This window comes from Pezoporus occidentalis, unplaced genomic scaffold (assembly GCF_034315485.1).
Source record: "Pezoporus occidentalis ecotype Australia unplaced genomic scaffold, CSIRO_AGI_Poc_V1 ctg7, whole genome shotgun sequence".
In the NCBI taxonomy this organism is placed as follows: domain Eukaryota; kingdom Metazoa; phylum Chordata; class Aves; order Psittaciformes; family Psittacidae; genus Pezoporus; species Pezoporus occidentalis.
The window spans coordinates 754,978-767,752 of NW_026916052.1; the positions used below are offsets into that span (position 1 = coordinate 754,978).

At 40.5% G+C, this 12,775-nt stretch overlaps 1 long non-coding RNA gene across 2 annotated transcripts; it reads left to right on the forward strand.

The window, feature by feature from the left end:
• Window positions 1-2,790: 2,790 nt before the first annotated feature.
• Window positions 2,791-11,977, forward strand: LOC134175615 (uncharacterized). 2 transcript variants are annotated; one of them, XR_009969076.1, is made up of 4 exons: window positions 2,791-3,511; window positions 4,936-4,974; window positions 10,870-11,051; window positions 11,792-11,977. It is a non-coding gene; the product is annotated as an uncharacterized LOC134175615 (long non-coding RNA). The 2 variants fall into 2 exon arrangements; XR_009969077.1 differs by lacking the exons at window positions 10,870-11,051; window positions 11,792-11,977 and adding an exon at window positions 6,281-6,778.
• The last annotated feature ends 798 nt before the right edge of the window (window positions 11,978-12,775 follow it).

The window sequence follows — 12,775 nt, forward strand, 5'->3', positions numbered from 1 at the left end:
TTTCCCCCGAGTGTGAAGCAGTAGAGCCCTAGTAAAGAGAAAGGCAAAGTATGAACCTGCAACTGCTCAGCTTCTGCAGCTTTCTCCCTCTAAGTCTACGCTAAACCTGGATCTTTGCTCCTGAACTCCAAGGAACCTCATTTAATCTGGACTTGCATTAGAAGCCCCTACAGGTCAGGATGTGCCCGTTGTGTGCTGCACTGCTGGTCACCTGGAAGCTACTGAGTGTCCCAAAAGAAAATTGCTGCTGTCTTAGAGGGATGAGTCACCTCTGACAGCTGGGTGAGAGATGATTTTCTACTTGTACACAACTTGAGGTTTAAAAAAAACCAAACCCTTTTCTGTTCCACGTACAGCTGAAACCAAGTTCCTTCTATTTGTAGGGGAAAAAATGCAGAAAGATCCTCGCTAAGCATGGCCAACGGTTCATTCATCAACTGACATCAGGTGAAAAAGATTCAACACTGCTGACCTCTCTCATTTCAGAAAAGTGCTCTGACCACAGAAGTACCAGAGATCTCCTCTGCAGCCTGTGATGTTTTTATGCAAAATGGAGTGGTGCCAGCCTGTGACAGTGACAAGCTGATTCTGGTAGGTAGTTAACCGCTTGGTGATTTATAGTACCTGCCTAGCGCACAGGGGTCCTAAGATCAGGTTTGAGAGAGCACAGGGCTTTAGGCTATTGTCAATTCTAAGCCTCTCCCAGGTTTTGACCATAAATCACACCCTAGAGGTGAAAAATCCTTCCTGACAGAAGTTCTGGCAATGCTGCTATGTTTCCCTGCAAAACAGTTGTTTCAGTTGTTTGCTACTTGCTCATTTAAAAAAAAAAAAACCCAGCACATTTCATTGAAGAACTTCATGAACATCTCTTAAGTGTTTGGCAGCACTGGATCTCTCAAAAGGCTCAGAAAAATTCAATTAAGCTTACTGTGTTTTGAATTGCAAAGGCTTTGATGAGTTTCCAAAGACTTTTTTTTTTTTTCAGAGTGGTCCATTTTATATGGCTTGCTAGTATCTGATATGCATCCTTGACATTGTAGCTCTTCAGAGGACTTTGGGACACAAGACCCTGGTGCACTGTGTAGTAGAAAGAAAGAGGATTTCCAAAGCATAAAAATTTTACGCTTCCACATGGGTGAAAAATGAGAGGAAATAGCTATTTTCTCACATTTTTAGTAGAGCAAATTAAGAGAAATCTTTGAGTACTTGATGCCACAGAAGGGTTTGGGGCTGGCTGATGATAAGGCATAATTTTTGTGGCTTTAGCAGGATCCACGTGGACAGATTAAATTGCACCAATTGCAAAAGCTGAGAAGCCATTCTAGTGTCTGTGATGGCCCCCAACATAGCACAGACCTGGGATTCTCCTGCTGTTGACCTGGTTGGGAAAGTAAGTGGCCTGCTTTGCTTCTTTCAAATGGATACCATCTGAAAAGCGTAGCTCTTCTTGCTCCTAAGCAAGTTGCCCTGCTTGTTTTCTCACCTCAGTCTCGCCTGGGGACTCTCCCCTGCCTTCAGCAGAGGTCTGCTCAGAGGACTCCTGTGTGGGATTTCTCAGCTCTTAAAGAAATGAGAAAGGTTGATGAATTTTTAACAAATCTTTCCCTTCAGCTGTTTGTCAGACAGAGGAGATAAATAACACCTGCAGTCCCATCCCAAGTGCTTTTGCACAATTCCTATCTCAGCTACTAACAGAGAAGTGGCATTTTTTATTTTGCCCAAGAGGCTTACTTAACTCATTCTTGGCTGCTGGCTGCAACCCATCATCTGGGATTTGTGTTCCTGATTTCAGCAGATGGACAGAGAGCTGACAGAGGGCTGTAAGACAGCACTTGAGCCTTACTTTTGTGGAAAAAAGAAAAAACAACCTAGTAAGAAGAAGACAAAAGCGTAAAGAGAATTTAATCTGTTTGTCTGCTTGTGGGTACTGTACCAACGGGAAGAAAATCAGTTTAGGTAGAATAGTGAGAATGCTATAGGCAGACTGAATCAAGGAGCAAGAAAGCGTGATCTTGGCAGTAATGCTGTAAGAACTGACCAGAATGATATTGCAAAAGGACTGTCTGCTCTTTGCATGTAGTGGATTCAAGGAGAGAACATTTCCTTCTCCCCACACTGAGACCATCTCTGTACTGAACAGGAGCAGTGTGGTGCAGAGATGGCATGGTGCCTCAGCCCTGCATAGGGAAAACCTGCACTTGGCTTGTGTCAGACAGGTGTCTCAGTGCAGATGCTGTATTGCCCTGTCCTGCTGTGCTTTTGCTGGCTCTGGAGCTGGCTCAGGCATCTCTGCTCTGCACCTCCATGCTACTGGAAGTATTTCCTTGGAGTTGAAATGAAATCCTTGGGGGACTACAGCTTGAATTGCTCAGGGTGATTGCCTGAGCGCGTGCATGAGTATATGACTCTTAGTGTGTAACAAATCTGTTTTGTGTCTTGAGATCAGGCCTGAAGTGTCATTTCTCTGCCATTGGTTTCTCCGTGGCTTTGAGAAAGAGCTCACTCACTAGCTTACAGATTTTATCTCAGGTATACTTAAAATAAACCTTTTACTTAACTATCTTTACTTAAAACTCCAGTGCTCCTGGCTAGAGTCAGCATTTTTAGTTAGTTTTCTACTTAGGAAGCACTAATAAAACATGAGCAAGGACATAACAGTCCTTTTATTCTCCAAGTACCAGCTAGAAAAGCTAGGCTTTATTTGTATGCTTCTGAAGTAGCCAGGGACACAAGAGAGATGAGTACACTTCAATGTTGCTCCTTTCAAGTGTCACCTTGGGGTGACATCTTACTTATAAAACTGCTTGGGGTTCTCTCAAGCTAAGATTGCTCCAAGGCAACACTTTTGATCAGGCATGACAGTGAAGTACATCCACTGAGGCATAACGTTGTTTGTGTCCTGCACAATAAATGGCAGTTGGATACAGGGATGATCTGCAGCAAATCACTACAGGCTACCACGCAGCACCGCTGGCTGTCCCATGGGCATGCCATGGCAGCCAGGACGTGCTAGTGGCCTCCCCAGGTGCTGGCTGCCAAACGGGGGTGCAAGTTTCAAAGGCAAAAAGAGCAGTGTTCCGAAATGCTGGTTACGTTTTGTCTGTCTGTTGGACTTTCATTTATTTCTTAACACTTCAGCAAGAAACAGCTTTGCTTTGCTTTTCCCCGCCCATCGCTGGCAGTCTATTATTGCCTGGTGTGAACATTTTCAGTACTCTTCCCTTTTTCTTGCCAAGTACAGTAACAGGGGGAGGGGGAACAGACTCATGCTGGTGTCAGTCTCCCTGTGCTTCTGCTTCTTTGCAGAATGGGGAAATGGGTTTTCTTTTTTTTTGTTGGTTTTTTTTTTGCCATTTTTTACCACATTGTGTTGAATTGCCACTCTATGCTGAGAGAGGCTCATCGTAACATGCCCTCTTGCCACCAAGTGTGTTGTAACAGTGCTGTGTGAAAGCCTGAATCTGTTTCCAAGCTGGTGAGAAAAGGAATGTACTGTCAAACCAGGAGGGTGAGTACTGAGCACAAATAAGGGTCGATACACAGTTTAAACAGTATATTTAAACATGTGTGTCTGCACATCAAGAAACCTGCTTTTATTGTGAGGGTGACTGAGCACTGGCACAGATTGCCCTGGGAGGTTGTGGAGTTTCCATCCTTGAAAATACTCAAAAGCTGTTTGGACATGTTCCTGGGCAACCAGCTCTAGGTGGCCCTGCTTGAGCAGCGGGGGTAGACGAGGTGACCTTCAGGGGTCCCTTCCAACCTTAAAGCTTCTATGATCTTATGATTATGGATATTAGGCTGTTATAGCCATAATTTTGTCAGGTCATAAGGGAGATAAGGTTTGTGAGTATTTTTAATGGACCAATAATGTTTATAGAAAAAAAAATGGACAGACAGACATACTTTCTTCATCTTTTGTGTGCCTAAAATCTTGGGTATTGATGAAAGGCACTGACTTTATCCACAAAAAAAAAATTGGTTTAATATAAACACGTGAACACAATGCAGATCTTGATAGTCCTCATAATTAAGGAGAAAGGCAAATATTCCCTTATAACTTAGGAATGTGAGCCACAACCAGCACATGTGTGCCCAGAGCAGAGTGACCTCTCCCTGACACCAATAGCTGCTTTTTCCAAAGAAAAGCCCTCAACATTCAAATGTGGAAGTGGAAAGTCTTCAGGAAACAGAGAAAAAAAGAGATGCTCACTTCCAGTTTGACTCAGTTTATCAGGCAACTGCTTCTAGTTGTCATAGTTCATTATGTTGAGATATAAATGGTATGAAAGAGTAGGGAATTTTTTAGCAGAATTGTTGGATTAGGCTTTTTGAATCATCTAAGTAAATCTCCATGATATAGATGCAACCAGAAAGATACTCCACTGAACAATATGAGGTCATAAGCAGTAAGAACTTGCAGGATCTAAGGGAGTGAGATGCTCAGCCATCAACTCTCCAAAATACCTGCAAACCAGGGGCTATACTCTAACTTCCAGATTGGTGCTGCTGGAAATTGCCTACCCTAGAGTCAGTTATTGGAGTCCCTGCTTCCTCAGCCTTGCCATTTAGTCCCATACCTACCTAATGTATTTCTGACACATTTCCACAATGTTTAATTAGTGCCTCCGCTCAAATATGACCTGTTTGCCAGAAACTGATGCCCCCTCCAGGTAAAGCTGTGACCTGATGCCAAAAGAGATTGACTTGAGGGAAATGCACGTAGAGGTAAAACAGGAAAAAATTAAAAAAAAAAAATGAACAAGGCAGCGAGGCCATTTCATGGTTTGCAGATTGACTTTTTTAATGACATTTTCATTAACAGTTCTTGATGCTAAATGCCATAGGTTTCTCCCTTTAGAGCTGTCTGCATTAATAATGAGTGATTCCGCTGGGAAGTGATTTACATAAAACATGCTTCTCTTGTTACAGAGAGAAGCTCTGTGCTGGGCCAGAAAGAGAAGAAGGAAGGTAAGTGCACTCTGTAAATGAAGGGCAGTTTCCTATGTTTGGCCATAAGCACCCATGAAAAATCACTCTCCTCCACCAGCACCATGGCCTGAAATGTTTGCCAGCTCAGAGTCCATACGGCATTGAAGTGAATGCTTTAACACAGGGCTGGCACAGAGTATCATGGTGGAAAGGCTAGGATCAGCTGGTGTAGAGGAGATGTAGACAGGAGTAAACTTGGCTTAGCCTTAAATGAAGGGAGTTTTCTGCTTGTTTTGTATCAGTTCTGCAGTGCAAAGTGTCTGGGGCCTATGACCACAGCTTTCTGCATTTCTCCTGCCTTAACTGTCATATAAATAGTTTCATTTTTTTGTGGTATGTCAAGTTCCAGACAGACACCAAAGTGAAAACACGACAACTAGAAACCAGAAGATGAAATATCACCTTTTTTTTCAACTTCGTGAGAAGTCATCTATTTAATTTCTTCTTAAATATGACTGAGACTTTACATTATGGCTTTTTCTCTGAGTTGGATACAAGGCGGCATGGACCATTTATTGCTAAGTCATCCCCTGCGTGTTTTCTTGTTGTAGAGGAAATGGTTTATGTTGTCTCATAAATAAAGAGATATGCAGCTTCTTAGCTTCTTCACACAGTGTTCCAATAGATTAGTAGGAAACATGATGCTGAGACTGTGATCTCAAAGTAGATTCCAGTCAAAGTAGATACCAAGAGAGATCTGAGTTACTCAAGCTTTCTAAGACTTCGTGATCTAAGCTGTCCAATGCATGCTTTCCTAGTGGGAAACAGTGACCTCCAAAATGTCTCAGCTCTCTTACCTAAGCCACCTATTTTAAGGTGAGCTTTGTTTTCTGAAGTTTCTTACCTCTCTACATTGACTGTGGAGAAAGTTATAGGTGACTTAGCATCGATCTGAAGAATTTCAAAGGCTATCTTTGCAATTTAAGGGACTTTTTTAAAGAGATGACAGAACAGTTTGGAAATGGAAGCAAAGCTGCCATGAGTTTTATTTCATTTTATATTTTCATATAACTTATGAAATGTCATATGTTTTCATATAACAGCCTGTTTTTAAGTAAGATGAAGATAAGACTTCCCATAAAAAGTCATTGAAAAGGCAAAAATTATGATTTCTTGTCTGTGGTAGACTCTTACACCATTGAAATTATGTTGTGGATACAGCTGAGAACTTAGATTTCTGAAAAGTAACATCTCAGATCACTGGGAAGTTACTTCACGAAAATAAGGGATCATTTGTACAGAATTAAGTAAAACCTTTCTGTTTCTTGCATTCCCATGGAAATAGGTTTGTTGTCCAGCTCATTAGAAATAAACATTTTGCTGGTACCTCAAATAGGAGGACTAGTCTGATGATGCCATTACAAATCAGAGAAGTAATCAAAGGCTTTGGAAGGTAAGCACTTTTATTCCTGAGCCCTTGTTAATTTGCTGGTTCGAAATTAAGGACTTTGTATGAAAACTTACACTGGTGTGTGGATTCATCTCACAGAAAGTGCCAATAAAAATTCAGTTGATGCTTTTTAATGGACAGATTTATTTTTGGAGTAGTTAGGAGGGCAGTCTGATGTTCTTGGTCATGATGTCCTCTGTCAGACTGCATGCAGACTGAAGTGATTTGTCCACATTGGCTTAGTTGTACTGTAGTACTGCACTCAAACTATCCTTTCAGCAGAATAAATTACAAAAGCGGCAATTAAAATTGTTTCACATTTTACCTTCCTTTTCTTTACCTAATTTCTATGTCAGCTGAAACCATCAAGATCTAGAAAGTGAAGTATCCCTGATTTTCGTGGGGGATTGTGCAGATCAATGTTTCTGCGAAGTTGACTGAAATGTAACTGTAAGCTTTTGGTCCTTTAAATAGCCTTGATGAAATGTTAACAGTTCTTCTGTATCATATCTGTAACAAAGTAGGAAGATTAGAAGTGAGGTTTGGCTTCAGCAAATCATATTATTGTCTTTTAAATTAGTTCTGCTGTGGGCATGGTGCCTGTAGTTTGCTTAATCTGTTAAACCTTTTTTTGTGTGTAAATTAATGTTTTGGACAATGATGAATATAAATAATTTACGTCTACAGCTTTCATGTTGTATGTTCGCTGAGCTGGATTTGCAAAGGCATCAAGCCAGGATGTAATTCCTGGCTTTATTAGGTTATGAAACAGAATCTAGCCAGAAGATACAACATCCTTAAGCTGTAACATCAGCAGCAACAGACAGACCTTAATGCTTCTGGACCTAATGGAATTAGATTTCATGTATGCTTAATGAATGCAAATGCCACTTAATTTTTACAGCTTGAGTTGTAATTCATTGCATGTGACACATCCGCTACTGGAAAAAATATTCAAATGTGTGATTCTTACACCCAGTGTCCAATGTAAAATGTATCCTCTTAGGGAAGAGGCACTAGAGAAACATGCCAGCAATATTACTGCATAATTTAAAGCAGCCACAAAAGAAAAATGTTAAAATATGCACCAGGCAATTACAAGTGTTGTGTATGTTTTTATTCTCCTATGCTGCTGTTCAACAAGGAGTAGTAAAGACATTTAAAGCAAGTGGCAACCATAGCAACAAGGAATTTTCGGTTCAACCTGGTGCTGTATAACTTCTGGCACATTTCTGGATACTCTGTCAAGTGTTGATTCTTCCAAAAGATACGTGCAGCACTTTCAGTTCTGCCTCTCAGGCACTGGTGCCAGAGAGATACAGGAGAGCCAGTTTCAGCACAAGCCCAAGCAGAAGGGTTTACAGCTGGGTTACACCAGAGCTGGTCATGGCGCTTGCTTGGTAGTGGTCCCTTGGGTTTGTTAACTATCAGAAAATAAGTCACATTCTGCTCTCTCTGAGAGAGAAAGGAAACAGATGTGATGTGGAAGAAGTTTTCTATCCCTTACCAATCCCTTGCTCTATTCATCTGTGGCTGTGAGAAGTCGCAAGCAGAGCTTTGCTCCTCTGACTTGGTCACATCAGCTACCTTGCTCTGGGGGGGTACAGAAGGTCCCCTCAAGCACAGCTCCTCAGGAGTGTGATTGTGTCTTTAGGCTTTTGCTTGTGCTTCCTGGCAGGTCCACTTTTCTTGTAGACAGCTAGGTGAATGTTGATCCTGCAAACAAGTCGGTGAATGGAGTATAAGGAGTATGGGTGATATGCTGAACTCAGTCATGCCTACAAAGAACCCAGGAAATGTATTAAGTTGATGGAGGTCTGGGGGTTTTTCAAAGACAGTCCAGTGTTTAGTCACTGTGCATTTTCCAAAATACAGTGAGTATGCATAATACTCACTTATGTCAGACAGTAGTCACAAATAAATCTGCCTATTGATCACGGGTACTGAGGTATGTCTCTTACATTAGTAGTCTTGTTTTCCTTAACCTTTCCTGGCGTTCACCTTAGGAATACACTTTGCATGCTGCAGGTCTGCAGCTTCTGGATTGAAAGCCACTACATCATGAGGTCACTAACTAAGAAACTCACTCATTTTTACAAGTAATTTGCCAATTGCTTTTTTCCAGACAATGTGGAGTTGGGATTGGTCCCAGAAACAATGCACTTGAAATGCGCATCTGATCATTTTATCTAACACTCCTTTGAAGGTTACTTATCATGAGATGCTGTGATAGCACATAGATCTCCTCTACCTCATTACACTTTAATTTGGGATCCTGAGACTATAAAATTGTTTCATAAATTATCTGGAAATAGCTATGGCTGACTCTGCATCCCCAAGGGGGAAACCTATTGCCTTTTGGCAAGACATATGAAGTTACCTATGATCAAGGCAGCACATTCTTAAATACTTTATCTCCATATGTGTAAACGCTGTATCAAGTTACAAGAGTAGGAGCAGAAGAAAAGTATTGCCACTTAAGAATATAATTGTTTAGAAAGGAGTGGATTAAGTGAGGCAGAAATCTCAGATCTGCTGCTCTCATTTTTTTCAGTAGCACCATTTTTTGGACTGCCTGGGATAAAAAAAATGCAGAAGGTGGGTAGTGTTATTTGAACAAATTTCCCAGCCACTATCGCATGTGGATAGCCTTTGTATCGTGCAGATTGTTTTCTTCCATGCACATATTTTGTGTCTTGTATTAGAGCACTTAAAGCATATCCAGCAGAGTTATACATCTGCATAAATATTTGATGACTCTAATCGTGCAACCTACACCATACTTTGACCCTTGGGCATGTAGTGCAACTAAATGTGCTTGCAACCTGTATATAAAATGTTAAGGTGCTCAGGGAATGTGTGAGATTGCCTGAAGCATCAAGTTAAAGCTGTTTCAAAATCAGAGGAAAAATATGTTCTTGTTTTATAATTAGAGTTACTGTTAAATGATTTCACATTATTTGTTTAATTAACATAAAAATCATGAAGTTCTCATTGTCACTTCCATTATAAACAACTGTCCTTCAAGGAATCTTTTACATGTGAAAGAATCTTATCTCTAGAAATCTAGTAAGAAAGATATTTGGGGCATAGGATGGTCTTAATACCATTTTTGTTCTTAGCAAAATTTTTAATTATGGGTTTAATTTATCTAGAAAAGAGGTGAATTATAATTATAGCTCCTAGAAAATCATGCTGCAGGATTTCTGTCTTTTATTTTCTGCTAAATACAATTTTTTTCTCTTAAAAAAACAAACCCTGGTTATTTTTATTTTGAAAAAGCTGCCTCTGAATTTGTTCTTGACTCATTGATAAGTTGAAACACTGATGTTGAGAAAGAAGAACACTTTTTTTTTCACTTCTTGTCCACATCCATCTTAAATGCAGAAAACCTGCAGTCATTCTTGTAGGTGGGCATAAGACCGGGATTTCCATCCTGTGGAAAAATCTGGTCCTTCTAATTTTTCTTCATCATGGCTTGGAATAAAATGTTGAGACAGGCTGGGGAAGTCCCAGTCTTTCCAGTCTCACATTTACTGATAATTTTTGTTAAACTGAAATGCTTTATTTTTTTATTTGTTAATATTTTTTTTTTAATATTTTTTATTTCTTCTTTTAATGTATCCAGGAGACTGATAATCTGCTTCCAGTTCCTCTGCTTTTCATTTTCCTCCCCAGGTTAAATGTCTTTATTGGACTGAACCTGTTTGGCCACACCAGAGTCATACATTACCCATCTAGGCACAATGTTTCAGCTGAAGGGGTAGCATGAGAAAATGTCCTCTTGGAAAACCTTGTGTTGTGCTGAAGTTTTGTGTGTAGCACTGCAGCAATTTGGGTGGATGCAGCTTAGTGCTCAACTGACACACTGCAAATTCATCTGAGATGTTTCTCTTCAGGCTGACATGATTCAAAGGCATTTCATTTTTGTGTTCTAATGAAAAAGTGAAAAATTACCTTTCCACAGAAGTTTTGACTTTACCAAGAACTGCATTTCCAGTTATAAAGACAAAGATATTTTTCCTGGACAGCATAAATCAAAGTTGTTTTCTTGATTACAAGCATCCCAACCTTGCCTACTGGATAGAGAAAGCAGAGCATGTCCTCCTGTACTTCAGTGTAACAGCTCACCCTCAGCTGTCCTTCTTAGCCTGGTTGAGGGTAATGGGAAAGGACCCACGTTAAAAAAACCTGCTTTTCAAAAAGAGGAAAACGTGTGTGAAGAGTGGAATGTGCTTCTTTAACATGTACCAGATAATCTAGGCCAAGCCCTTGGCCTTCTGCTTGCTTATCCTCCCCTTCCATCTGTCGCAAGAGCCTGGGGCCATGACCAAAATGAACGTGGCAGGCGCTCCTGATGGGATCCTTCTTGCTGAATATAAAAGTCTCCAGTCTCTGCGCACTGAGCCAATCACCCTGAATGTCCAGTATCGTTAAGGGAAGAATTAGGCCCTTTTATGGCTCTCTTCATTTGCCCTTTCCAGGCACTCATATCGGGACATGAGCATCATGCCCTGCAAGTATCCATTCACTCCCCTGTCTGTGCAGATACTCAAGGCAGCTATCTCAGGGGCAAAGGTCTGTGTTTTGTTAGATCAGTCAAGGAGCCTGTGAAGATATCCCCTAACTCCAGATATAAGGAAGCATGACAAGTATTTTAAAATTGGTAACAATCCATCATTATAAATGCTTAACTGAAATAGCTTTGTTACTTGTTATGCGTTGTTACATTGACATTGTTACACTCTTAATGACATACTCTTAGCCTGAGAAATGTTAATAACCGTGAATATGTGAGATTCAGATCCAGGAACCATCAACTTATGAAAGTAAAATATTTGCCTTCAGCTTCAAGAGAGATTTGCTTTTTATAGTAAAACTAGCTGGATTTATGAGGCTACCACTCAATATAAGGGGCACCCGTAAGTAGTTTTGGCAAATTTCTGACTTCTAAACGGCCTGGACTGTTTTACAGAGCGGCATCCAAGACCCATCAAAGTACATGCATCCATAAATCTGAGAAGGTATATTTATAATGAGCTATCTATCTGAGACTGTTACAATTTTTAATTTGCTTCTGAAGGTGAAACCCTCAGTTGCAACTCAGAGCTAAATTATATGGACTGAGGGATTTTCAGGTTTTTGAACACATAGAGGATATTAGCAGCTAAGGAAGTGTTCTTTTGTCCCTAGCGGAAAATTGACTTTAAATGAAGCAGAGGAACAGAGCAGTTGGATATGGAGTCTCTTGGGATAGTTGGCAGAGATTTTTTAAGCTAGGAAACTGCCTGCTTTTCTTCACTGGAAGAAACAAGATTTGGGAAACAATTCAGCAATTTGCAAGCATCTAGCATCATTTGAGATGCTCTAACAGTATTCTACTTCGCCTCCTACCTCCCTCTTCAGCAGGTAATAGCCTCCCAGAAGTCCTGTCGTGGATGTGGCTTGGATGTCCAGGAAGTCTCAAATGGTGCTAGGTATGTCCGGTATACTTTACGTCTCACCCCAACAGAAAAAATCCAAGACTCCTGCTTGAAAGGGCAATATAGCTCATGTGGAGTGCTCTTTTTAAGCATTTGCCATCCTGCATAATATCAGCATTTTTTTCCTATATTAAAAAAGATTAAATACAAATGGGATTTCAGTGAATTTTTATACATATGAATTCTAAATCAAATATTCTGAGTGCACCAAATGTGCACTCTTTGCTTGAAAATGACACATATATGGGTAAACATTAGGTTTTCTAGGGCAGAAGAAGAGGGCAGACAAACCACTGAAGTAAAAAAAAAACCTTTCAGGACTTTTGTTCTGTAACACTGTATTTGGCTTCCTGTAAAAATTAGCTGTGAGAGTGGAGATGATAAGTAGTGTGTCTATAAAAGCATTCACTGGTGTATTAATGTATAATCTGCTAGGAGATACTTCCAATTCAGCACGACACTGCACCCTGAAGTGCACTTGGATGGTGCTTGAAGGTCCAGGTGCTCTATCGCTTGCCAGATGGAGAGTGTGAACTAGAGGAAGGTTGGAGTCACTCCTAGCTGCCTCCCAGCTCAGTTTATGATTGGAGTCATCCAGGGTGCACTTAATGTCAGCTGCACAGACAACTTTTGTAAGAAATCAGAAATTTGAGTAACCTAAGTATTTTTAATAAATTTAAATCATTACTTCCTTTGTTGTTGGTATACACACATACAGTTTAACTATAGCAAACCATTCATGGGAACTGCCACTGTAAAGGGAGCTGTTGTAAGATAGTTATTGGAGCAGGTTTTGGGCTGAACCTTGTTCTCACGTTTGCTTAACCTGGTGCAATAGATAGCAGGAAGTGGCAAAAATTGACACCATGCAGCCATTGAGTCATCCAGGCTGGACAGGCCCTGAGGA